General features: G+C 33.6%; 2 pseudogenes; one reads left to right on the top strand and one right to left on the bottom strand.

Moving 5' to 3' along the window:
* Nucleotides 1–11924: 11924 nt before the first annotated feature.
* Nucleotides 11925–13428, top strand: LOC129081088 (actin-related protein 2-like; annotated as a pseudogene).
* Nucleotides 13429–25469: 12041 nt separating this feature from the next.
* On the bottom strand, nt 25470–26927 carry LOC129081031 (ribosome biogenesis protein NSA2 homolog; annotated as a pseudogene).
* Between the last annotated feature and the right edge of the window lie 704 nt (nt 26928–27631).

Here is a 27631-nt window from a genome sequence, read left to right as displayed (position 1 = left end):
TTAGAAATTAATAGTTAGAACTAAACAATTTTAAAAGATTAGTGGGGTAATAACTTAGGAAGACTTATTTGTGCAAGTTTATGTGAATGTGAGTTTGTGTAATCATTCTACTTATTTCAAGACAAACATCATTTTTACTAAAATAAATATTATTTTCTAAGATATGGACAACTTATTGATTTGAATTGCCCCAATCACTCACCTAACTATTGATTTTAATTGCTCCAAATCATTTACTAAACATGGAAGATTTTGGCACATATTTGGTAATTAATAATTTTAATATTTTCCACATTTTTAAGATTTTTGTCATTCATATTGAAATTTAGTCATTTTTAGACTTTTACACTATGCTAAGTTTCATGCTATTTCTTATATCTAGGGACTTTTCCCTAGGGAATTATTTTCCCTAAACAAGAATAATTTTGTTTTATTTGATTTTGAAATGGGTATAATCCCGAGAATTGAGAAATTATAAATTTCAAGACTAGTTGGTATAAGAATATTCTTATGAAATCTTTATAATTTTTCATGTTAGTTAATTTTTCATAATTTAGTCTCAATTACTTTACTTCTTATATTGGAAGAGTCAAAAATATAACTAAAAGCAAAAAACGAGATAAATATTCAATAATATTTGGAGATGCAGCAATTCTTCTCAGTTATTGATAGAATACATTAAAAAATTAGTAAGAGTATAACACTGTTCACCATCTTGACCAAATGAACATTTATAGAACACTGACCAAAACAAATGAGTAAGACTTACATTTCTGTGTACGTGGATCATTCTTCAGTATAGGCAATGTTATGATCAAAAAACACAATGGTAAAAAAAAAAATTAAAATACTACAAATCGCACAAAATGTGTTCTGTGACAATAGCAGAATTAAATTAGAAATCAATATAAAACACTTAAAAACTCCCCAAACTTAGTACTTAAAACAACAGACATCTAAATAATACATAAATCAAATACAAAATAATACTATTACAAAATAATTCAAATTGAATTTTAATGAAAACACATCAAAATTTTACAATGTATTTAAGCAGTGTTCAGAGAAAACAAATTTTAGTTTTAAATGACTATGTTTTTAACAAATAATATCAATTGTCTAGTATTTCTTTTTAAGGAATTAGAAAAATAGAGCTATTTAAAATAAAATTAAGCAGATATTAGAAATAATAAAAAGTGAAAATCAATGACATAGGAAATAGATCAAATATAGATGAAGTCATATTGTCAAAATTTGATTCTTTGAATAAAGTAAATTGTTCTCATAAACTTCTAGCAAAATTTGTAAAGAAAAACAAACCTAGAATAAAAACTAAAAACTACTCATATTATCAATAAAATAACTAAATAATATTAAGGAAAATCTCATGCCAATAAACTAGGCAATTTAAATTAAATGGAGAAAGTTCCTGGAAAAGACAATTTGCCAAACTTGGTAAAAGTAGAAATAAATACCCAAATATTTTATGTATTAAATATGTTGAATTCATACATAAATACTTGTCCACAAAGTAAAATTAAGAACCAGATGTCTAAGGGATTTCATCAATCATTTTTAGAAGACATTATTCAAATTTTAAATAAATCTTTCCCAAATTTATAGAAATGGTAGTTTTTCTAACTCACTTGATGGAATAAAGACATTATATTAAAAATGGTAAAATAATTTGTATGAATATAAATGCAAAATTCTTAACAGAAAAATTAGTAAATTGTATCAAACCATGAGTAAAAGTAATACATCATGACCAAGTGGGGTTAATCAAAGAATGTAAGGTTGGTTTAAAAGTTTAAAGTTAATCATTATAATTTATCACATTAAGGTCTAATAATGCAATTAATATGCATACAGAGAAAAAATTGAATAATAATGTTTCTTCAGGATAAAAAATTTAAAAATTTTCAGTATCAAGAATAGAAGGGAACTTTTTCAATCTGACAAAAAGATTCAGTAAAAAACCCAACAACTAATATCTCAATTAATGACAAACATTGAGCATTCTCTTGTAAATAATAAAGAAGACAATGATATTTGCCCAATGCATACCTCTACTATTCAACATTGTACTGAAAATCTTAAAAATATAATAAAACAAAGTAAAGAAACTTTACAAGCATAAAGATTCAAAGGAAAAAATAAACCTGCAGTTATATATTTGAAAATCATTTGGAATATGCAAAATAATTATTAGAAATAATAAATGAATTTGGGAAAATTTAATGTATAAGATTAGAATAAAGTTTATTTTTTCTGTATATAATCAATAAATAATATGAAAATAAAAGTACGTACCATAGCACCAAAATATATAAAATAACTAATGAAAATGTGCCTTATGTCTATGCTAAAACTGACAAAATAATTCTATGAGAAATTAAAGAAGATATGAATAATAGGAGAGGTATGCGATGTTCATGAATTGCAAGACTTGATATTTTACAATATTCATTCTCCCTAAATTGATGTATAGGTTCATAGCAATCACAACACAACAAAAATACCAGTAGACTTTTAAAAAGAAAATTAGTAAGCTCACTTTAATATTGATAAAGAGAAACAAAGATCTGAAGAAAGTTGACTTGGCATTTAAAAGCACAAGGTCAGAATTGAATGATTCACACTTCCTCATTTCAAGGTTTACTGTGAAGCTACTGAAGCATGCAGTGGTGCATAGCTCTAAGGATAAACTCATGGATTAATCAAACAGACCAGGGAATCTCAACCCACAAAATTATCATGACAATTTTTTACAGAAAACACTAAGTCAGCTCAAAGAGGAAAGGGAGGAATGCCTGTGTCTATGTGTGTGTGTATGTTAAATAAATGTTAAAAATGGAATAACTTTGTTTAAAAAATAAATAAAGAAAAATAATCTCAACCCATTCTCTACTCTAAAAATGAAAATTTGAAATGGGTCACAGACCTGATTATAAAGACTAGAAACATACAAGCTAGAAGAAACCAGGAGACTATTTTCATGACTGTAGTAAAGTATTTCTTAGATAGACACACACTCACACTGTCAAATGACTTTATTAAAACTAATAATTTCTGCTCATGAATACACCATTAAGAAAATGAACTGTCAAGTGCTAAGCTGAAAGTATATGCAACTAGCATATATAAATATATATAGAACTTATACAGTGCAATATTATAAAAACACAACCCAACTTAAAATTGGACAAATTAGTTGAAAATAACTGAAAAAAAATAATAAATATAAATATTCAGAATAGGAACCAAAATGGCAGAGGAGTGAATAGAAGCCACACTGACCTCCTCCCAGGACCAACCTGGAATTATAACTAAATTGTAGAGAAATCACCTGTAACAAACAACTGAACAGTAGTGAAAGAGGAGCCTTATAACCTTGGACAGACAGAAGAATCAGTTTTAGCACAACCTAACCAGTAAGGAGTGCAGTAGAGACTCCAGAAGGCAGGCAGGGCGCCCACGGGCAGCAGCACCAGAAGGATATTGAAACAGCCAGTTGGACCCACCTGAGAAGAACAGGGTCTAAACCATAAGCAGGGATCTCCAGCCTACAGCACCAGAGCCCAAACAGTACAGAGACAACAGCCAGCTGCGAAAAGCTGCAGGGTTGCTCTCTGCCAGAGACAGGCGGCTGGAGACGCAAAGAACTGTTTAAAGGGCCAATGCATAAATTTTCATTTGCAGCCACTTAACCTGGGCTTCTGCAAATGCAGGGCAGAGTGCGTTGGTGACACCTGAGGAGACACTGGGGAAGGATGCTTTGGGGAGAGAACTGAGAGAGTAGCGGGTGGGATCCCAGTGCTGACTTCTCCCCCATCTGGCAGCAGCCATCTTGCTCAGGGAGACTGCTCTCCTGAGCAGCTGCAGCATGAGAGGACCAAATAACCCCACCCCTGGAAGGACTCTGCCCCACCTTATGGTGACTCTAAACCAGGCTGCTGATTACAGAGGGACTAGATTAATAGCTGAAGGAGAAAGCCACAGACAGTAGATTCCTGGAAGTCTCAAACAAACTGCCTAAGGTCACACAGAGTTAACATCTGACATCATCAGAAGCAGATCCAGAGAGAAAAAAACAAAACAAAACAGGGGTCTCCTACTGTAGAAGTTGACACTGCAAAATCAGGAAATCAAGACATATCAACTGAAGAGAAGAAACAGAAGCAAAAGAGAAGAGCCCCACAAATAATAGGAAGACAAAAAAACACCCCCAAGTCAAAGGGAAAGGAGGAATCTCTAGAAAGAGAACTAAGTGAAATACAGGAAAGCAAACTATCAAATATTGAGGACAAAACAACGGTTTGAAGGAAACTCAATGAGCTCAGTGAGCTCAGAGAGAATTACCAAAAACTACAGGGAAACTACCAGGAACTTACTGCAGACTATATCAGCATGACAAAGGACACTGAAACAATCAATAAGAGGGAAGAGGAAATGAACAACACAATTTCTGAATTGAAGAACACAGTAGAAGAAATCAAAAGCAGGCTAGATGAAGCAGAGGACTGAATCAACAAGCTGGAAGATAAGGTAGAAAAAAGCTCCCAGAAAAAGCAAGAAAATGAAAAAGACTCAAAAAAGAATGATGAGGCATTTAGGGAAATGCAGGACAACCTGAAATGTAATAATATCCATATAGTAGAGATACCAGAAGGAGAAGAGAATAAGGAAAGGACAGAAAACCTGTTTGAAAAAGTAACGATGGGAAACTTCCCTAATTTGAAGAGAGAAAAAGTCACAGAAATCCAGGAAGCACAGAGGGTCCCATTCAAGAGGAACCCAATGAGGCCCACTCCAAGACACTTCATCATTAAAATGACAAATATCAAAGACAAACAGAGCATCCTAAAGCAAGCAAGGGAGAAAGAGGTAGTAACTTATAAGTGAGCCTCAATAAGGATAGCAGCTGACTTCTCAATATAAACACTCCAAGCCAGAAAGGAATGGCAAGAAATAGTCCAAGTCATGAAAAGCAAAGACCTGCAACCAAGACTGCTCTACCCAGCAAGTCTCTCAAAAAATTGAAGGCAAAATAAGGGGTTTCCCAGGCAAAAGAAGGCTAAAAGAATACACCTCCACCAAAACAGCATTGCAAAATATCCTAAAGAGACTGCTTTAAGAAGATAAAGAAAAAGAGTCTATGAATACCAAGTTTCTTTCACAGTCCCCAATACTTGATATTACCAATATTTTTAATACTAATATGACTGTGACAATGATGTGTTATTTTAGTTGTTCCTTTATTATTTGTTGAAACTAAACCTGTTTTTGTATATTTCTTGCTTATTTCTATTATTTTTAAAAAGATTTAAATGACTTTTTGGAATTCTTTATCCATTTTTTGATTAAAGGTTTGTAGAAATTTCGCCCCCCCAAAAAAAACTCTATTAATCCTGTTTTTGATGTGTTGCAAATAATTTCTTATTCTATTACTTGTTTGTTAACTTTTTTATAGTTATATTACTGTATAATTTTAAATGTTTAATATAGTCATATTGTCAATATTTTACTTTAGAGCTTCTGAGTTTAAATATATTACTTCAGGGTAAGAAAAATATCATTTTGAATTTTCTCCTAAAACTCCTTGGATTTACATATTTATTATTAACTCACCTGAATATTTTTTGTATAATGTGTGAAATAGGGCTCTATATTTGTTTTCTTTCAAGTAATAGTGGTCCATGCACTTTATTTGTTGAATAAGTTTTATTTTCCCCATTTACTTGAAATATCAATTTAGTCATATATTACATTGTTATAGAGATATATACATTTTTTTCTAGAATGCTTATTATATTTCATTGATCTACTTGATTATTTCTGTGCTGGTGTCATGTTGTTTTCATTGCTAAGACTTTATAATGGATTTAAATTTGCTAATATTTTATAATGGATCTTGACATTTAAAAAAGTAAATAAATAGAATCAATCTGCATTTTAAAAAAAGAAATAAATATCTCCTACCTTTTGCAACATCATGGTTGGAACCAGAGAATATTATGATAAGTGAAATAAGCTAGTCGGTGAAAGACAAATAGCATATGATCTCACGTATAAGTGGAATCTATTCAACAAAATAAACTAATGAACAAAATAAATCACAAGCAAGGAAACATGGAGCAGATTCTAAGTGACCAGAGGGGATGGGGAAGGAAGACAATAGTGGAAAAAATGAGAAGGGACTGAACAAAGGACATATATGGACAACTCATGGACATGGACAACAGAGTGGGGTGCAGGGGGGCCGGGTGGGATGGGTGGAGGAGGAGGCAAAGGGGGAAAAATTGAGACTTTAATAGAATAAACACGATTTAAAAATAAAATTTAAAAAACTATCAAAAAAGGATAAAAAGAAAAATATTCAATATACATATGAAATGTGAAATAAAATTAATCATTATAGAAATATAAATGTAAACCGCAAAGTGCTACCATTTTGCACCTTCTATAATATCTATTATCAAAAAGATTCACAGTGTTTACAAGAAATTGAAGCAGCAGGACTCTCACACATTGCTGATGAGAGTACAAATGACAAAATAACTCTAGAGAACTGTTTGGTACTTTCTTTTAAAACTGTAGTACATGCCTCCAAGCAACTCTGAAACAATTTTACCTTGAATTGTTTAACATGAGTGCACACACACACACACACACACACATATACACAAACATTTGAAGGCAGTGTTCATAGCAGTGTTGTGCATAATTGTCCCTAGAAACAACCCAAATATCCCTTGATATAAGTGTGGATAATTGGATTGAAATGTATTAATACAGTGGGCTATCTATTAGCAATAAATTAGAATAAAGTAATGATATAGTTAACAACATGAGTGAATATCTAAAATACTATACTGTGCGAAAGAAACCAAGCACAAAAGAATATAATCTTTATGATTCTATTTATACACAAAAAGAAAACACAGTAACATACAACAGTAAAATCAGAAGGGGGTTGCTTCTGAGGTGGATAGGAGAATGTATTTATTTTATTATTATTTATTTTATTTAAAGGGTGATGAGGATACTTGGGTGATAGATATTCTCTGTATCTTAATTGGAATGGTTGTTATATGTGGATAGCCAACTGGAAAAACTCATCAGCTGAACATTAAAGAAATTATGAATGTAAATTATAATTTTAAAAAATTTAAAACTATATATCAAACAAAAATGCCTGTATTGATTTTTGGTTGTCAATAGGATATAATTCAAATACTTTTAAACACATACAATTTCGATCATTCATGTTTTTAATTCCGTATTTTTGTAATCTGTTTCTCTAGTTACTTATGCTTCATAACTTCCAGTTATATGGCACTATTGCCCTTAAAACTCTCTTGTGTGGCCTCCTTCTCAAACCTTCATGCCGTTGCATATTCTACTTTTTTTATCTGGGTTCCCTCTCCCTCTGACTTATTTTGTCCTTTCAGAAGTCAACCCATATTTCATTTTGTTTGAGAAGTCTTCTCCAAACATTCCAGTTCAGTTTAGATGCCTCTACTAGGTGCTATTAGAGTCACATTCCTTTGTTAGTACTTGTTAGTGATTTTGTAGTCTATTTGACAGTCTAAACAGAAGGAACTTCAGTTTAACTAGTGGGGAAAATAATTGACCTTTTCTTTTAAATTTATTGCCTTCAAATATTTGGTCTGTCTCTAAAAACAAACTTTTTATAGACACACTATGAAATATTTTAATAATATAAATTAATTACAACTATCTCATATAAAAATGATAATAAAGATAATGATAACAATAGCAAACACTAGCAGTTATTGAGTGGTTGATACCTGACAGAAATTGATCTACTTATTTACATTTAATTTAATGTACACTACAATCTATGCAGTAGTGACTAGCATTACTATCCCCAATCTACACTTTAGGAAAAAGAGATCAAGAGTTTAACTTGTTTAAATAATAGAATTGGAAAACTTAAACAAAATCATTCAGACAAAATTTACATTAAACATTTTTATGAAAATTAAAAATTGAAAATAAATCTTGATTGAAATACCACACATTTAAATTAGGTAATTGGGCTTAATTTTCAAAATAGAATTAATAACCTAAAGTAAAGATTTTATATTCTCTACATATATTGTAAATAATCAGACTGTTGAATTTTTATTTTGCACAGACTGTTAAATGCCCATCTAATGTTTCTCATTAGTTAAATAAATTAATTTATAACTCTTTCTTGCCTAATACATGTGTTCTTGTGTATGACATCAATGAATCTAGTCATTACCACAATGTAATGCCATGCCAGCTTTATTAGGAAGCATGTTTGTTAACAAATAAAAGACAAAGAGAATATTATGAAAATTACCTGCCAGCACCCATCAGTGTAGAAATCAAAAGAAGAGCTTTCACCACTAATATATTCTAGAAATGTACTTAACTTTTGCCTAAGGCAAAATGCTATGTATCATCTCCTAAAACATGTTTTTACTATACTTTCAGAGTTAAAAAACACAACTCAGAGTATATCTTTGTTTTTTAATACACATACAATTATTAATGTTTCTTTGGTTGAGTCTCTGTTTCACAATTATTTTTAAAAAGTATTGCTTGTAAATAAAGGCTCAAAAACCATTCTTGAATGATGTCAGCAGCATGGCAGCATGAGAGGCCCTCCAGGTCTCTCCCCTTAAAGGTCCAACAAGTTGAATAGCTACAGTTCAACAAAGGATTCCTTGCTCAACACACAAATATAACTGAGAGATCTGTGCATTGAGCCATCTGAAGGTGGAGGCATGGGAGTCAACAGGGGAGATGAGAAGGGGTTAAAGACAAGTAAAGAAGCCCCAGAAGCAATTAATTTGTTTGCTGTGGGCCCAGGAACACCATAGCAGTGAAAGGTCAGGTGCATCCCCCCTGAGCAAACTGGAGGGGCAGAGATAGCAATTAGGCTTGGATGGCTGGCATACATGGAGGCTGAGCTCAGGGACAGAGAAAAAGTGAAAAGAGTGGCAGCATCCCATAAACCACCACCACTGGGCAAATAAATCTGCACACATGGGAAACCATCCCCTCAACACTGACACACCTTCTTGTGGCCTCTCTGACTGTAAAATTCTCACTCAAATTATCTATAGGCAGGAAAAAAATTTTCAGCCTAAGTGATATGTATTCATTGTGGCTAAATCCACTAGGAAAAACAGAACTGCAGATGCAGAAGCCTGCTTTTTCCACTTGCTCTTCCCCTATCCATCATAGCAGAGCCTCAGAGAACCTCAAGGGTTAACTAAGAGCAACTCCCCCAATAGCTTCGATAATGGGAACACACAGGCCAGGAGACCCATAGCCCACAGTTCCCATCACAGGGGCAGTGGTCTGAGAACAAGGCTACTGGGCTACTAAGTGTAAGGGGATGCTCATCTCCCTGGGGAATACACTGCGTTTTCCACACCCAAGGGGACACATTCCCACAAGGTCCCAGAAACCCCAGTAGTGTAGGTCAGAGAAAATAAAAACTTGCACTTTAGCACCACCTACTGGAAAATAAAATAAAGGCCTCTACTTTAATTATGATGATGTTGATGACGAAAATGATTTCATCTTCACAAACACTCAGGCAGAGAAATAACCTAGCAAACACAATGAATTACCAAGGCAATATGGTTTATAAATAAAAATGTAAAAATCTCAAGGAAATAAAGACATGGAAGATGGATTTACATGACAGAAAAGTCAAGATTGCATTTCTGAAAAAACTCAATGTAATACAATAAAACTCAGAAAAGCAACTCAATAAGCTCAGAAGTAAAATAGACAAACAAAAGGAGTATTTCACCAAAGAGATTTAAACTAAAAAATAAAACACCAACAGAAATTCTGGAACTGAGTAACTCAATATATGAACTGAAGAATGACCTAGTGGGCTTAGAAAATAGAGCAGACCAGAAATGAATCAGGTGGAAGAAGAGAGAGAAATGAGAAGAAAAAAAAAATGAAGGAGCTCTCTGAGAGCTATTTGACTCTATTAGAAAAAAGCAATATAAAAATAATGGGTATACTAGAAGGAGAAGAGAAGGAGATGGGGAAAGAGAGCCTGTTTAAACAAATAATCAACAAGAACATTCCAAACCTATGGAAAGAACTCCATCCTTGAATCCCAGAGGCTATCAGAACACCCATTTATTTGAACTCCAGAAAGTCTTTTCCAAGACACATTATATTAAAGCTGCCAGAAATGAATGACAAAGAATTCTCAAGGCAGCCAGGGAAAAGAAGACATAGCATAAAACATAAAGTAACAAATAAAGGAAACTCTATTAAGTTATCATTAGATTTTTTTTAAGCAGAGATTCTACAAACTAAGAGAGAATTAAATCAAATATTCAAATTATTGAAAGAGAGATATCACCAGCCAATACTAAGATATGCAACAAAGTTCTTCTTCAGATATGAAGAAATAAAGGTTTTTCCAGAGATACAGGAACTGGGGGAATTTACCATCACAAGACCTACGTTACAAGAAATGATTAAAATGTTCTTCTATTTGAAAGAAAAAGACAGAGGGATAAAAAAAGAGACTAAGATGACCAATAAACAGAAACAAGAAATTGCAACTCTTGTTTAGAATAGGGGATTGAACACTTAAACATATCATAAAGTTTAAAGGAGATAAGAACATTAAAAAGAAGGTGGCAATACCTGCAGTAATGTGGAAATAAATGCACAGCATATAAAATAATAATTTGTGACAACAAAAGCCTAAAAGGGCAGGAGGGAAAGGACTGAACTTGCACAGGTGAGTGGAGATAATATTCAATCGGAAGAGAAAGGAAGACAAAGGACTTTGTACATATAAAAGGGTTTTTAAAAATTTTTATTTTTGCATAAACCTAATGCTAACCACAAAACAAAAATATAGAACTGAAGACACATAACATTAAGAAAAGAGGAAACAGGAGAAAAAAGTCACAGAATACCAACAAACTAAAAGAATAGAAAGAAGCACAAGAGGGAAAAAAAGAAAAACAGTGGAGGTACTAGGTTACCAGGAAAAAAAAATAAAATGGCTATAGGAAATCTTCATATACCAATAATCATTCCAAATGCAAATGGGATAAGCACACCAATTAAAAGGTACAGAGTAGCAGGATAGGTTTAAAAACAAAACCCAACTATATGATGTCTCTAGGAGACACATCTCATCTGCAAACACAAATATCAGCTCATGGAGAAGAGATGGAAAAGGACACAAATGGCATCCAGTGAAAAGCAGGTGTAGCCATATTTATATCTGACAAAATAGATTTCAAGATAAAAAAGTAACAAGAGACAAAGGTCAACATTTTATAATGATAAATGGGACACTACATCAAGAAGAACTAACACGTCTCCATATATATGCCCCCAATCAAGACACACCAAAATATATAAAGCAACTGCTGACGAAACCAAAAGAGAAAACTGATAAAAATGCAAGTGTAGAAGGGGACCTAACTACCTCATTGACAACAATGGATTGATCATCCAAACAGAAAATCAATAAGGAAATATCAGCCTTAAATGACACATTAGACTAAATGGACATAATTGATATTTACAGTTATTCATCCGAGAACACTAGAATATACTTTCTTTTCTAGAGCACATGAGGCATTCTCAAGGATGGACCATATGTGGGGACACAAAAGTAACTTTACAAATTTAAGAAGATTAAAATCATACCAAGCATATTCCCTGACCACAATGTTTTGAAATTGGAAATCAACGGCAAAAAGAAAGCCATAAAAACCACAATTACGTGATTAAATAACATGCTACTGAACAATGACTGAGTCAAAGAAGAGATGAGACCAAAAGACGCATAGAGACAAATGACAGGGAAAACATAACACATCAAAATTGTGAGTTGCGGTACCCAAGGAGGCTCTACGGAGAGGGAGGAGGAGGAAGAGGATAGGGCCGGGTGGCAGCTGGTGTAGGCGGCAGCTGTAGGTTGTTCGGCGGCATCGGCGATTCCTTTCCCGGCAGACGATGGACAGCCAGGGCAGGAAGGCGGTGGTGTGCGACAACGGCACCGGATTTGTGAAGTGTGGATATGCAGGCTCTAACTTTCCAGAACACATCTTCCCAGCTTTGGTTGGAAGACCTATTATCAGATCAACCACCAAAGTGGGAAACATTGAAATCAAGGATCTTATGGTTGGTGATGAGGCAAGTGAATTACGCTCAATGTTAGACGTTAACTACGCTATGGAAAATGGCATAGTTTGGAACTGGGATGACATGAAACACCTGTGCGACTATACGTTTGGACCGGAGAAACTTAACAGAGATACCAGGAACTGTAAAATCTTCCTCACAGAATCCCCGATGAACCCAACCAAAAACAGAGAGAAGATTGTAGAGGTAATGTTTGAAACTTACCAGTTTTCTGGTGTGTATGTAGCCATTCAAGCAGTTCTGACTTTATATGCTCAGGGTTTATTGACTGGAGTAGTAGTGGACTCTGGAGATGGTGTGACTCCCATTTGCCCAGTTTATGAAGGCTTTTCTCTCCCTCATCTTACCAGAAGACTGGATATTGCTGGGAGAGATATTACCAGATATCTTATCAAGCTGTTTCTGTTGCGAGGATATGCCTTCAACCATTCTGCAGATTTTGAAACGGTTCGCATGATTAAAGAAAAATTGTGTTATGTGGGGTATAACATTGAGTAAGAGCAGAAACTGGCCTTAGAAACCACAGTATTAGTTGAATCTTACACACTCCCAGATGGCCGCATTATCACAGTTGGGGGAGAGATTTGAAGCACCCGAAGCTTTATTCCAGCCTCACTTGATTAATGTTGAGGGAGTGGGCGTTGCTGAATTGCTTTTTAACACAATCCAGGCAGCTGACATTGATACCAGATCTGAATTCTATAAGCACATTGTGCTTTCTGGAGGGTCTACTATGTACCCTGGGCTGCCATCACGGTTGGAATGAGAACTAAAATAGCTTTACTTAGGACGAGTTTTAAAAGGAGATGTGGAAAAACTTTCTAAATTTAAGATCCGCATCGAAGACCCGCCCCGCAGGAAGCACATGGTGTTCCTGGGCGGCGCAGTTCTAGCAGAGATCATGAAAGACAAAGACAACTTCTGGATGACCCGACAGGAGTACCAAGAAAAGGGCGTCCGCGTGCTGGAGAAACTCGGTGTGACTGTTCGATAAACTCCAAAGCGTATTCCCATCACACCCCTAACGCTTTCTTTTTTCCTTTATTGCCAGTCTTTGAATTCACTAAATTCCAGGACATGGAAGGAGGCCTCTCTTTGGCCTTTGACTGGAAAGGTCAGGTTTTATTCTGATGTCTTGGGAAAGCTTTGTTAAGTTTTTGTTCAGTGGGTAAATCTGACTGTTTAATTCAACCACTTCCTTACAAACACAAGGAGAGGGCAAAGGGTCCTCCTGTCTGCTGCTTTGTTTCTTCCTGTAGGCATTTAGATCATTCCTGTAGACTTCCTATTTTCACTTTACTGCTCTAATGCTGCTATTTTAGCACACTAGGTGGTATGCCTTTATTAGCATAAGAAAAAACTACCAGGAGCTTTTACTTGTTATTGGGGTGGGGGTGTTGAGAGATGGGTGGGCAGCTGCTGAACCCTTTATGGCATTTCCTCTGTACTGTGGCACTTTCAACAGTTTTTGGTACCGTCTTAAGTACCTTAAAGCTCTAGTATTAACATTTGAGAGAAATATTAGGCTCAGAACTAAAGTGTTTTGTGTGGATTTTTGTGTAGGGGTGAGGGGATGTTGTCTTGATTTTTTTTATTTTTGAGCTTTTTTGCTCAAATAATGAACCTTATTTACAGTACTTTGATTTAGCAGGTTTTCTTTTACTTTTGGTCTGCCTGGAACTGTTTCTATATGGTACAAAAAACCAGGATAGTATCCCATTACCATGTGGCTTAGGGATTTGATTTTTTAACATCAACCATTTTATCTGGAACTAGACTCCCTAAAATCTATCAATGGAAAAGTAACATTTTAAAAATACTGTTAGCCATTTAAATTACAGATTTAAAAAGTCCTTAAGAACGGGTGTTTTCTAAGTGCTTCTGCTTATACCAGAAGCATTAAGGTAACCCAGTGCCAAGTACCATACTTGCAAAAAAATTATTCTTTTAGTAAGTAACTGACCAGTGCTTATTTAATAAAAACAAGTAGATACATATAAATAACTACTGGCAGTAGGTTATAATTGTGGGATAAAAAATAACATTGAAATGTGGGACTTGTTGCCAGTTGGGTGATTTTCTGTTTGGTTTGATTTGAAACCTGGAAGTGGAGTAAAATTTGAGTATGTAAAATGTTGGCCAGGAAAAAGAAAATCAAGATTTAAATTTGTATCTGTACTGAAAAATTAATCATAATGACTAAATCTCAGCCATCTATGTTACACTTGAAAGAAAGAGATTTGGTAATTTTTAATTGTTAGCAAACTTCCCTGCCTATGTCAGAAAATCATATTTATGAATCCTGTCAGAATTTCTTGGTATCTGAAAAAAATATCAAATAGTACTCAGGCTTGAATTCTTTCTAACTTCGATAAATAAAGTAATAAATTGTATTGCACTAAGTACAAAATGCAGATTCTGAAGAAAATGTTTTTGTTTTTTCATTTCAAAAAGATTTTTATTAATGAAAAAAGAGCTTTGCTTTGAAAGGAGAAGCTTTTTTTAAAATTTTTTTGGATAACAAATTGGAGAAATTATTGGCTTTAGAAAGTCTCTTGTGAGAAAACTTAAAAAGTCAATTTATTTTAGTTTTCATTATGCAGCTTCTGTTAATATTAACTATTTTTTCTCTGTTTTACCTCAATTTGAACAAATGAAAGAAGTTTGCCTGCATGCTGGACATGCTTCAGTACATGTGAATAGCCTATGAATAACATCTACTAGATTTTAGGAACCTGGATATCAAGAGTACTTTGGAATTCTAAAGTGTTCCTGAATCATGTTCTTATAAATCCCCTCAGTGTTTTGAGTACTGGACTGTCTAAAGGACACAAATTAAGGACCAGTACCAACTAAGGTGTTCATTTCAGGTAAATGGATTGACTCTTGGCCCTTGGCCATGACTTTATAATATGGGGGCAGAAAACAACAAAGAATGGGATGGGCTCTTAAATAAAACAATGGAAGAGCATTTATCATCTGTCCCTTGAATGTAGAATCTGGTTTTAATTTCATAATCTGCTAGCAAACATGACATTAAAATGGTATATTAATATATATAGTATAATTTTAAATTTTCATTTTAAAATTTTCCTATTCCAAGATGAAATAATGCATTTAGTAGTTTGGGGGGTGGGGTAGGGGTGGGAGTTATGTTTAATTGGAATTGTCTGGTATGAGTTTCTCAAGTTTTTTTTCTATTTTAAAAGAGATTTGATTTTTAGCTCTTATACCATTGTCATTTAAATTTCCAAAAATGATTAAAATTCTTTTAAAATTAAAGTTACCAATACCTTGACCCTATATTTAAATCTTTTTCTTTAAAATGTGGTATTGGATGTTAACTTTTACACAGTTCTGAGCCCTGTTAACAGTATCAGGCAAGTATTTTGGGAGCTCAGTGGCGAGTTAAACATTCTGAACTTAACATGAATACACTTTTTGATTCAGAAAATAAAATCAGATTTTTCAAAGTAAAAAAAAAATTGTGAGTTGCAACAAAACAGTAATAAGAGGAAAGTTTATGGCAAGTAATAAGAAAATCTTAAGTAAACAACATAACATTTTACCTTAAATAACTAGAAAAAGAACAACTGAAGCACAAAGTCAGTCAAAGGAAAATTATAAAAATCAGAACAGAATTAAATAGAGAACAAAACAACTACAGAATAATAAATACAACAAAGAGGTGGTTCTCTGAAAAGATTAATAAAATTGACAAAGCTCTGGCTAGCCTCACTGAAGAAAAAAGAGCAAAGACTCAAATAAACAATATCATAAGTGAAAAATAAGTTAAAACAGACACGACAGAAAGATGAAGGGCTATACAAGAAGACTGCAAAAGCCTATATGTCACCAAACTCTAAAATCTAGAAGAAATGACCACATTCTTAGGAATATATAACCTTTCTAGACTGAATCATGAAGAACTAAAAAATATAAATAAAATGATCAATAGTAAGGAAATTGAAAAGTCATCCAAAAATTCCTCAAAGTACAGAGTCAGATGGTTTCACTAGTGTATTTTGCAAACATCCAAAGATTTAATATTTATTCTTCTCAAACCCTCCCAAAAAAAACAAAAGAGGCAATACTTCATAACACATTTTATGAGGCCAACATAACCCAAGTACCAAAATCTAGCAATGAGAATACAATAATATAAAATTAAAGACCAATACCTCTGATGAATACAGATGCAAAAATTTTAAACAAAATACTAGCAAATTAAATACAAAAAAATACATTCAAAAGATAATACATTATGATCAAGTGAGGTTCACTCCAGAGGTATAAGGATAGTTCAACATATGCAAATCAATGAATGTGATACACTACATTAACAAAATCAATATATCAATAAATATAGAAAAAGCATATGACAAGATAAAATATCTATTTATGATTAAAACACTAAATAAAATGGGTAGAGAAGAAAAGTACTTCAACATAATGACACATAAGACAAATCCTCAAAAAATATTTTCCTTATGGTGAAAAACTGAAATATTTTCTTCTAAGACCAGGAACAAGACAAAGATGCTCACTCTCACCACTGTTATTCAAGATAGCGCTGGAAGTTCTAGCCAGAGGAATCAGGCAAGAGAAGGACATAAAAGACATCCAAATTAAGAATGAATAAATAAAATTGCCACTTTTCGCAAACTATATAACTCTATATATGGAAACTCCTAAAGACTCCACCAAAAATCTATTAGAAACAATAAACAAATACACAAGTTTTGTGACATAAAATCAATGTACAAAATTCTATTTGGTTCCTATATACAATGAAATATCAGAAAAAATGAAGAAAACAACTTAATTTGCAATTGCAACTAAAACAATAAAAACCTAGAAATAAACTGAACAAAAGATGTTAAGGACCTATACACTGAAAAACTGCAAGACATTGTTGGAAAAAGTTGAGGAAGTCACCAAAAAATGGAAAGATACTGCATGTTCATGAATTGGAAGAATGAATATAGTCAAAATGACTATTAACTAAGCAATACACAGATTTAGTGTAATCTGCACCAAAATTCCAATGGATTTTTCTAAGAAATAAAATGAAAAATTATGATTTGTGTGGAACCAGAATAAAACCCTGAATAGCTCAAACAATCCTGAAAAAAAGAACAAAGTCACAGGTGTTACATTTCCTGACATCAAATTATACTGCAAGGGTATAATAACCAAAACAGCATGGTATTGTCAGGCTGGTGGAACAGAACTGAGAGGCCATAAATAAACTACTAGGTTTATGAGCAATGAATTTTCAACAAAGGAGCCAAAAACAGACAATAGAGAAAAGAAAGCCTTTTCAATAAAAGGTGCTGGGAAAATTGGAAAGCCACATGCAAAAAAATGAAGTGTGACTACTACTTTGCACCATACACAAAAAATTAACTCAAAATGGATAAAAGAGTTTAATATAAAACCTGAAACAATAAAATATGTAGAATTAAACATAGGTATTAAACTTATGGACCTTGGTCTCAAAGAGAACTTTATGAACTTGAATCCAAAGGCAAGGGAGATAAGAGCAAAAAAAAAAAAAAGGAATGTGAGTACATCAAACCAAAAGTTTTTTCACAGCAAAAGAAAGCACCAACAAAACAAAAAAAGGCAACTGACCAAATGGGAGAAGATATTGGCAAACAATGCCAATGATAAGGTGCTAATAGCCAAAATGTATAAAGAACGCACACAACTCAGTAACAACAAAAGCAATCCAATTTGAAAATGGGCAGAAGACTTGAATGCACATTTTCCCAAGAAGACATACAATGGCCAACAGATATTTTAAAATGTTCAACTTCACTATATACAGGGGAAATGCAAATCAAAACCACAATGAGATACCGCATCACACGTTAGAATAGCTATTATCAAAAATACATGTGATAACAAGTGTGTGAGAGGCTGTGAAGAAAATAGAATCCTAATACATTGTTGGTGGGACTGTAAACTGGTACAGCCACTATGGGAAATAGTATGGATGTCCCTCAAAATTTAAAAACTGAGCTACCCTATGACTCAGCAACCCCTTCTTCTGGATAACTACCAAAAACATTTGAAAACGTTTGTCTATAAAGATATATATACCTCTATGTTCATTTTGGCACTATATACAAGAGCCAAAACATGGAAACAACCTAAATATCCTTTAATGAATGATTGGATAAAGAAGATGTGGTCCATATATAAAATGGAATACTACTGAAACATAAAAAAAGATGAAGTACTGCCATTTGTGACAACATGTATGGATATTGAAAATGTTATGCTAAGCAAAATCACTTAAAGAAAGCATTTGTGGCTTCTTTTCAGCATATCCAAATCACCAGCATCCCTACTCTTGGGCTTTGGGGCAGTTATTAAGTAAAATAAAAAAAGAGTTACTTGGCCCTGGCTGAGTGGCTCAACGGGTTGGAGCATTACCCCTTACACCGAAAAAGTTGGGGGCTTGAATCCTGATCAGGGCACAAGTTCTATTGCCAGTTGGGGAGCGTCTGGGAGCCAGCCAGTCGACCAATCAATATTTCTCTCTCCCATTAATGTTTCCTTTCTCTTTCTCTCTCTCTCTCCTGTCAATAAAAACATATCCTGAGGTGAGGATTTAAAAAAAATTTACTTGAACACTGATCCTGTGACTGAGAGGACTATTAAGTGACTAACGTGCAAGGAGCCTGCACCGCAGGGAGAAGCTGGACAAGGGGACGATTCACTTCCTGGTTGGGACTGAGTGGGACAGCACGAAGTTTCACCACACTACTCAAAATAGCAGAAATTTAAAACTTATGGGCTGTTTATTTTTCTAATTTTTAATACTTTCAGACTATGGTTGACCATAGGTAACTAAAACCTCAGAAAGCCAAACTGTAGATAAGGGGGGACTACTATAATATTATTTTTTGTAAGGTAACAAAGAACTGAGTAGAACATACTCATATAAAGTCATCTTCAACAAGCCAAAAATTATAAAACAAAACATAGAGTTAGAAAAACACAGAGGATTATCCTTAAAGATCCCTAGCTTCTTTCTGTATACATGTGAGTCACTTTGGTAAATTATGAAAACCCAATTGGAAATTGTATATGAAGAAGTATCAGTTGGTTTTCAATTCCAAGTGCAACATCATTTTGTTTCCTTTCTAAATTCCCAAATTTAATCTCAACTTAGTTGATATTTGAATTCAACATCACATACTAAATGTGCTAGACATTTTTATGACTACACCTATCCTAAACTTTTACATACAAAATCCTTTATCATGCACTTTTAAAGGACCATGTCTCATTTATTTTTAATTCCCTAGAAAATATTTTGCTGGCAACGTTTTGTTTTCTTACTTAAAAACAATTATAAAGAAGTCAAAATTTTTCTCTCTTTATTCTAATTAAAAGTGTTACATCTTAAATTTTGTAAGAAAATTATAATACCACAAAACTGCAATATCAATAAACATTTTTAAAACAATTTTGAAGTCTCTTTAAAAGAAGTTTTAATCCTACATTGTCATCTGTTCCTTCTTCATGCTGAGTACACTTTAGTGAACCCACTAAGCTGCTTCTATTCAGATCTTTTGTTGTAAAACTTTAATAAAATTTAATGGAAGATTAAGGAATATTTCTTGCCTTACTTATGCTAATTTTTTAAAAGATTCAAGGCAGGCTATCTATAAGTATCAACTCAGCTTCCATACATACTTCCAGTGGCCCTACCTCAGTGTACGTAAAGTCCCAGCATGTGACACAGTTTCAATCCCACAGCTTTGATCTACTAGTTTTGTAATCCTGAATTCATATACTATCTTTTATAAAAATGTTGATGGCTCGGAGAATTATCTCATCCTTTTTCTAGTACCAATTTTTATAATAAGATGCATGCATGTGTTTCACTAATCTCCTCAAGAGAATCATTGCATCTGACTCACCTTTGGGGGTAATACTTGCTTATTACTTATGAGGTATGGCAAGATTCAAGCAGTTCCTCATTCTTCCCAATTAAAAATAAAAGCCATCTTACTTTTAATACAGTGATGTCTCAAGGGAAGTGTTCATTTTCATTATCTTTTTGTTGAAACTTTTTTAGAGTACTTGGATAGATATTAGCAAACACTGCAGTTCTGTATTATAAGCATTATGTCTTTTGATAAATTCCTGCTTTTTTTTTCCCTTTTAAATCAGTTAAACATAGCTCTCTTTGTGTTTTGGACTTCTTACGTCTTCAAAGGCTATAATTTGGAGATCCCAATGAGCTTTTAATGTGTTTAATTTAGTTAGTACTCTAAATTTATGTTGGACCCTTCAATAACAATGCAGTGACGGGGTCATCAAACAAAGCTACATTTAGCTCAAAGATTTGAAGAAATTGCTTGGAAATTAATACCTATGTCAATAACTATGATGTCGCCATATATGCACTATCTATTAATGTGATTTGACAACTTTTAACTGTTTCTGTGATTACTTGTAACATGGCAATTCATTCAAAGGAAGAATAGATATTTCAAGGATAAGGCTTCAGATCTGTATACCTGGAATCCCTCATTTATTTTTAGTTGAAACTAGAGAATGCTACAGATGTTTCACTTTCTTATTATGTAACACACATCTATATTTAATTTTTGTTCAGTATTAGGCACTTTTTATGCATATATATTCATACTACTTAAAGCTTACTAGTCTAACAATTTCTTCCTTTATAATTAGTCTATATTTAAAGATAAATAAAACATATTTGAATATTCTTGTTAAGCCCAGGTGTATTTTTGGTAACATTTTATTTTCATGAAACTTTAAAAATAATTTAATTGTTATTCCTCTACAATCATATAATTGCAGTCTGTCTTTTAGAGACTATTTATTTTCAGAGGGGACTTGAACACAATGGGAGGAAAGGTGATCATCAGGTTCAAGTAAACAGAGGTTAATATTCTGCATCTGGCTCTTCCTAGCTGAGTGTTACTTTTTGTCTCTAAACCTGAGAATTTTTCACTTACAAAGCATGAAATTTTAGACAAGGTCCTGATATATTATTATATGGCTATATTGCATGTATATTACACTAGCAAATAGAAAAAAAAATTACCACTTCTTAAATACATGATTTTGGTCTTAGGCTATCTGAGCCTCAGTTTATTCATATGTAAAATAGAACTGTAAGTGTTTACCTTGAAGTGTTTTAGAGAAAATGTAAATAAAACAAGTTGTACCAGTAGGAGAGCATAGTAGATGTTCAGTAAGGACATCTATTTTCTTAAAACAGTGCTTGTATTCTTCTTCTTAATAGTAATCTTTAAACTCTAGGAATCCATAGCCTCTGTCCACTTTATATATGAAATAAACATACCTCTTTGTGTTAGAAATGAATAATTTTACTGTCTTAGTTTTATCCTTTTAATTAGCCAGTAAACTTGACAAGGGCTTTATCCCAGGATTTCTCATAATCACCAGCACAGATCTTGGTGATAGTAGGAGTTCAATAAATTCTTTTTTAAAAAATTTTAACCTGGGAGAATTTTAATCTTAAATATAGACATTTTAAATAAATGCAGAGAGGGAAACACATCACACTTCCTTACCAGATGATATGTTTGTTTGTTTATTATTATTAACATGATTACGGATGTGCCCTACTTCCTCCCCTTTGCCCACCTCCACCCAAAGCTGGCCCCTCCCCCTGGCCTTCACCATGTAGTTGTCTCTCCATGAGCTATTCATATATGCATATATGTTCTTTAAATAATTTCTTCCAGTAACCCCCTCAATCCTCCCCTCTGAGATCCGTCAGTGTGTTCCATGAGTGTGGAACCCAAAAAACAGAATTTACTTATAAAAAATTATGTATTTATCCTTACACGTTTAAATTTCAGTCACCTTCAAAGTATTTGCCATTTGATGATATACACCTATTGAGATGTTTCTTCTACTGCTAAAAGTTTTTGAATCCTGGATTTTGATGACTTTAAGTGCTTCTGATGTTTTTTTGTTTCACCTCTTCCACTTTGGCAAAATGTTTCCCTTTGTGGACTTTTTTTCATCTGGGGAAACAAAAAAGAGTCTCGGGGCCAGATTAGGTAAATAGGAGGGTGGGGCAAGGGGGTCATATCCTTTCTGGTCAAAAACTGCTGAACACTCAATGTGGTGCGTGCAGGTTAACTAGTAAATCACCATTTTGAAAAGGGCAAATGCACTGAGTCTTCCAAAAAATTCACTGAAGCCATACGCAGCCTCTCACAACACTACCAGCTGGTACACTGATACAGATGGGTTCCTAGAAGATCCACGTAGAAGAGTAAACTCTTACTACAAGGGCCCCCCCATTAGAGAAGATAATTCTGATTTTTATTGGGTCCCCCCTTATATTCATGTCTATATTGGTCCTATTTTGTTTGTTAATTTTGTTCATTAGATTCCATATAAAAGTGACATCATGTTATTTGTCTTTCTCTAAGTGGCTTATTTCACTTAACATAATAATAAACTTTACTCGCTAATTGATTTGACTCTGATAAAGGCTATGCAAACTTTAAAAAGTTTTACTTTGATTTTGTGAATATGCAATTGTATCAGGGTTGCCCAAGGTCATCCTGAGACACACTGATTTACTACAAAGGCTCACAGGACTCCTGTTATACTCAGGATTACAGTATATTACAGTGAAACAATATGGATTAAAATGAGCAAAGAAAAAACTCATATGGGGTAAAGACTAGAAAAAAAACATGTGCAAGCTTTCAGCGGTGATCCCTCCCAGTCACATGAGGACATGCTAATATATGAATATATTTGAGAAATGTTGCCAACCACAGAAGTTCACCCAGGCCTTAAAGTCCACTGTTTATATGATGGCCCTTAGCTACTCACACTCCAGTCTTCTCACACTCCACTGACTCAGAGGAAAATGAGGTATTTAGCATTATCACATTGCTAAGACGATCTTACCTGGTCTAACTGGTAGATCATGACTTGATGCTTCAGGCATACAAAAAAAAAGCATTTATCATAAATACAATGTAGCCTAATGCATTAGTCATACAAAATCATTCTTCTCAGACAGAATATACCAAGGGTTACAAGGTTATCTTCAGGAGTCTACCAAAGGCCAGCTCTGAAAACAGACATTTCCTTAAATGTGCAGTGTGAGTTATTCAGGACAGCTGAGCTAACCTTATCTTGCCCAGTAATACATGCTCATACTGGAAAATTTAAAGTATTCAATATGTAAGGACATACATTGAAAATCATTCCTCCTACTGTTTCCTCATCTACCTAGTTCCCTTGAACATACCAAAAAAATTTTTTCTGCATTTTTTCAGAGATACCTATATATACCTTCATATTTTACATAATATTCTATACAATGTTTGGTGATTTATTTTAATAACAGTATGTCTTAGAGATTTTTCCGTATTAGCACATAGATAAGCCGCCTTATTATTTTTTATGATTTCATAAGTTTTCATTTTGTGGTTATATGATAATTGTTTAACCTGTCTTTATACATATTTAGATAGTTTCTTATATTTTGCTTTAAAAAACAAAATTCAATAACTGTAGGATAAATTTTTACAAATAGAATTTCTGGGTCAAATTTGATATATATTCCCCAATAGACTTCCATTGTGGTTTTGCTAATATTCACTCAAGGAAGGTTATGATTATGATGATATTAAGTCAAAGGTTACAAAGATAGATTAATTATAAATTTCCAAATATCAGCAACATTGTAAAGAATAAAAGTGAAACATCATCTTTCAACTTGAAGCGAGCAAATTTTATCAAGGACACTTTAATATGGTATTAGGTATAGTATTAATATGTGTTTAGGGAACTAAGGAGTAGTGCTTGTCATTTTTGTTTTATTTTGTTGAATCCTATAAATTTTCCAATATCAGAAAATGAGTGTAGTATTATAGATGTCTTTGTAATTGAGTCCTCTTGTTATCATTTCTCACTTGCCTCTAGTGTGAGTAAATAAAAAAGGTAATAGTTGTATCCAGGTAAGATGTCTGTATGTAAAATAGTAACTTATGAAATGTAGATATACCCACTGATCTGATTAATAGTGTGTCTTTTTGAAGTTGCATAGCTTCTTGCAAAGAGAATTTGTGCTAGCAAGAGAAGAATTTTCCCTAAATTAAGCTGGAAAAAGACTATTTTAAATGTAGAATAATCACATTTTCAACTAATTTTAGCTAGAATGTGAAGAAAACATTTCAAGAAGATAAGCTGATACTGTTTTCATTTTGATGACACACTCTACCATTTTGTGTGGTCTTATGGTTTTTGTCATGACAATGGAATCTTTTTTCTTGTCATTGTCATTTCTGACACAAGAACAAGACATCAAAATTTTAATATTATGTATATATTTTCAGTGATTCTGACTAAGCTAAATTGCCAGAAGGCTACATTGTTGTAATTCACTCTTTGCAAGTTTCACAGTTGCAAGTGTTTTTCTTCATGACAAGTTTCATGAACATATTCTCCTCCTTGGGAGTTTATGCAGACTGGATGGTTACCTATGGTATATTTTATGAATTGTAAAGAAAATCATTTAAAGATTTTTACACTTTGAGATTTTTCCACTCTTATAATTTATATGTAGCTTATTTAGGTTCAGCTTTTTTAATTCTAAAGTGCTAATAATAGCAGTCATTTTAGTTTTAGCATTCAATTCTATCAGATAGAAAAAATAACAAATTTTAATATTTCCAGACTCAGATATTTAATCAAATTAATTATTGTGGCTATTTGGCTTTTTTATCTAAAGCATTTTGGAGTTTTTTGTTGTTATTGTTTTCACTTGTAGAGATCCATTTGTTGATTAATTGACAACAGTAACTTGGAATATTTAACTTCCTGCCTATATTCTAACTTATTTATATATATAAACATATACATAAACATGTATATATATTAAAAAAACATGTGTGTGTGCGTGTGTGTGTATAAAAATCCTCACCTGAAGATGTGATTTCATAGATTTGAGGGAGAGAAACAGTGACATGGAAAAGAACTATCGATCAGCTGCCTCCCATATGCGCCCTGACCATGAATCAAACCCGCAGTTCTTTGCTGCACGGATGACTCTCCAGCCAACTGAGCCACCCAGACAGGGCCAATAAACAGTTCTCTTGATGACTGCAAGCATGTAAGTTGTGTGATAGTATTCAGAAACGTCACAGTAGTTTTCCTGACTGGTACATAGTCTTCAATAACTATAAGGAGTTATTTATATGAAACTTCTATCAAACCAATAAGGCTGCATTTATGCATCTATCATTTTCTAGATTGTTAGGTTAAAACTTGGACATATTTTGTCCAAGTAACCTTGCCTCCTTGTGTTACAAGGCTCAACTTGCTCACGTTCACCTCAATGTTAGTACCTTTGGTAATAATGCCCAAAGTTGTATAAAGTGAGGATGAGGGATTCTTCTTTACACCAAGCAGTCAGGCAAAAGGTGGCTTTCAGTTCACATGGGCCTTCTTGAAATGTAATCCCATTGGCCTAATTAATCTTTTATATTTAGATGGTTTTCGAGTAAAGACATTTTCAACAAAACAGAACTACCGTCCTCTTTCATGCTTTCTTCTTTCTGTTTCCTGTTAGAATAACTTTTAATACTGGTTTCTCCCTAGGCACAGACTTTGGGCAGAGGGGTTTCTCATTTCCCGCCCCCACTTTTTCTGTTGTGTGTGTGTTAAATCATACAGGAAAGTGCTTTAGCTCTGGACTGTCCCTTTTTGTCCGGCAGCTATGCCAGTGCTGCTCCTTGTGGAACCTATTCATGCTTACTTTATTTGGTATTTCTCTTTTCATGCAGCTTGATAGTACTTTTCATTTGTATTTTCCTCAGCATGGTACTGTTTATGATAGAGCTTAACCTTCAGACCAATCATCTTTTTACTTTCTTTGAATGTTCATGAGCCTCTTGCCTTTCAATCTTTTTCTTTCCTCATCATAATTCAAACAATGCTTGTGATGTAACAAGTAGCCTTGTTTTGTGCCATGGTTACAGCCTCTGAGTTGCTGGGTGCAGTCCTCTTGACCAGGAGGAGCTCAAAAATTTTGGGTCTTAGAGATACATGAGCCAACAACACACAACACACAATAGCTAATTGATATTTTGCTGAATGACTCCAAGAAAAAAAAATGAAGGTGATTTTTTTTCTTTTCGAATCACAGAGGAGGGAAACATCTGTTAAAATTATTAATTTAAGTCTCAGTTGACATAACCATCAAAGTCTGTATCTTCCCTGTGCATCAGCAAATTGGCTTTCTCTATATAAAGAGAAGACAATTTTTCCTTCATCGATTGTCTCATTTGATTTGAAACATGTTACCCATATAAAAGACATACGCCGTCCCCCTCTTCCAAAAGCACTCCTTTCCTCAGTCATAGATTTACTGGCCTGTTTTCTGTTTTGTCTTTCTTTTTAATATTTGTTGAAAAATTTCAGAGGTCTGGATGCAAATCCCTTCCTATCTCATATTAATCTTGGGAATATCTTTCCTCATCTTGAAAAATTGTAACAATAATACTGCCTTAGTCCTTTTGGCCTACTATAACAAAAATACAATAGACTGTGGGTTATAAACAGCAGAAATTAATTCTCATAGTTTTGGACACTGGGAAGTTCAATATCAAGGCACCAGCAGATTCAGTATATAGTGAGGGCTCACTTCCTGGTTTATAGATGGCCATCCTTATGCCATCTATAAACCATGGTAAAGGTATGCTATCCTTATAAACCATTTGTGTATCCTCACAAATCAGGAGTGACAAGGGGTCTCTCTGCATTCTCTTTTATAAAGGAACTAATTCCATTCTTGGAGGCTCCACCCTCATGACCTCATCATCGTCCAAAAGCCTTCCAGCCTAATATGTTAGGGGCTAGGATTTCAACGTATGAATATGAAGAGGACATAAACGTTCAGTCTGTATCAAATACCAATCTTTCTTTTTGGCAATATCATATAAGTATATCATAAGGAACTAAGAACATAGTAAGCATTTATAAAATAATGTACTGTTCTATGTGAATTAGATACAAACATAATTTGAGGCAAAATCGTATTTGCATTTATGTGCTAGTCAATGTTGGGTCTCAGTAACTGACTAAGGGTGGCAATCCTCCTTTCCAGGCTGGAAGGTCATTTGGCATCTTTCCTGCTGAGGTCATCAGTACTAGTGATGCAGGGTCCTTAGCATTTTGGGCAAAGTAGAAAACCAGAACATTCTTTCTTATTTAGCAAAGGACTCTTAGAGTAGCAGGACTTCTTTGTTTTGAAGAAAGATCTCTTCTGTTGGTGACCTGAGGAATTTTGGGATTTTTTTCTTTCTTTTGGAATAATGATTTTAACTGTTCTTTACTGATTTTCACTTCTAAAAGCTTTAGTGCCTATGTA

The sequence above is a fragment of the Pteronotus mesoamericanus genome, unplaced genomic scaffold (genome assembly GCF_021234165.1).
Source record: "Pteronotus mesoamericanus isolate MK-2021 breed Mesoamerican mustached bat unplaced genomic scaffold, CSHL_Meso_final contig_94, whole genome shotgun sequence".
Lineage (NCBI taxonomy): Eukaryota > Metazoa > Chordata > Mammalia > Chiroptera > Mormoopidae > Pteronotus > Pteronotus mesoamericanus.
Note: the sequence above shows the minus strand (reverse complement) of the source record. Positions and strands in the feature narration are given on the sequence as shown.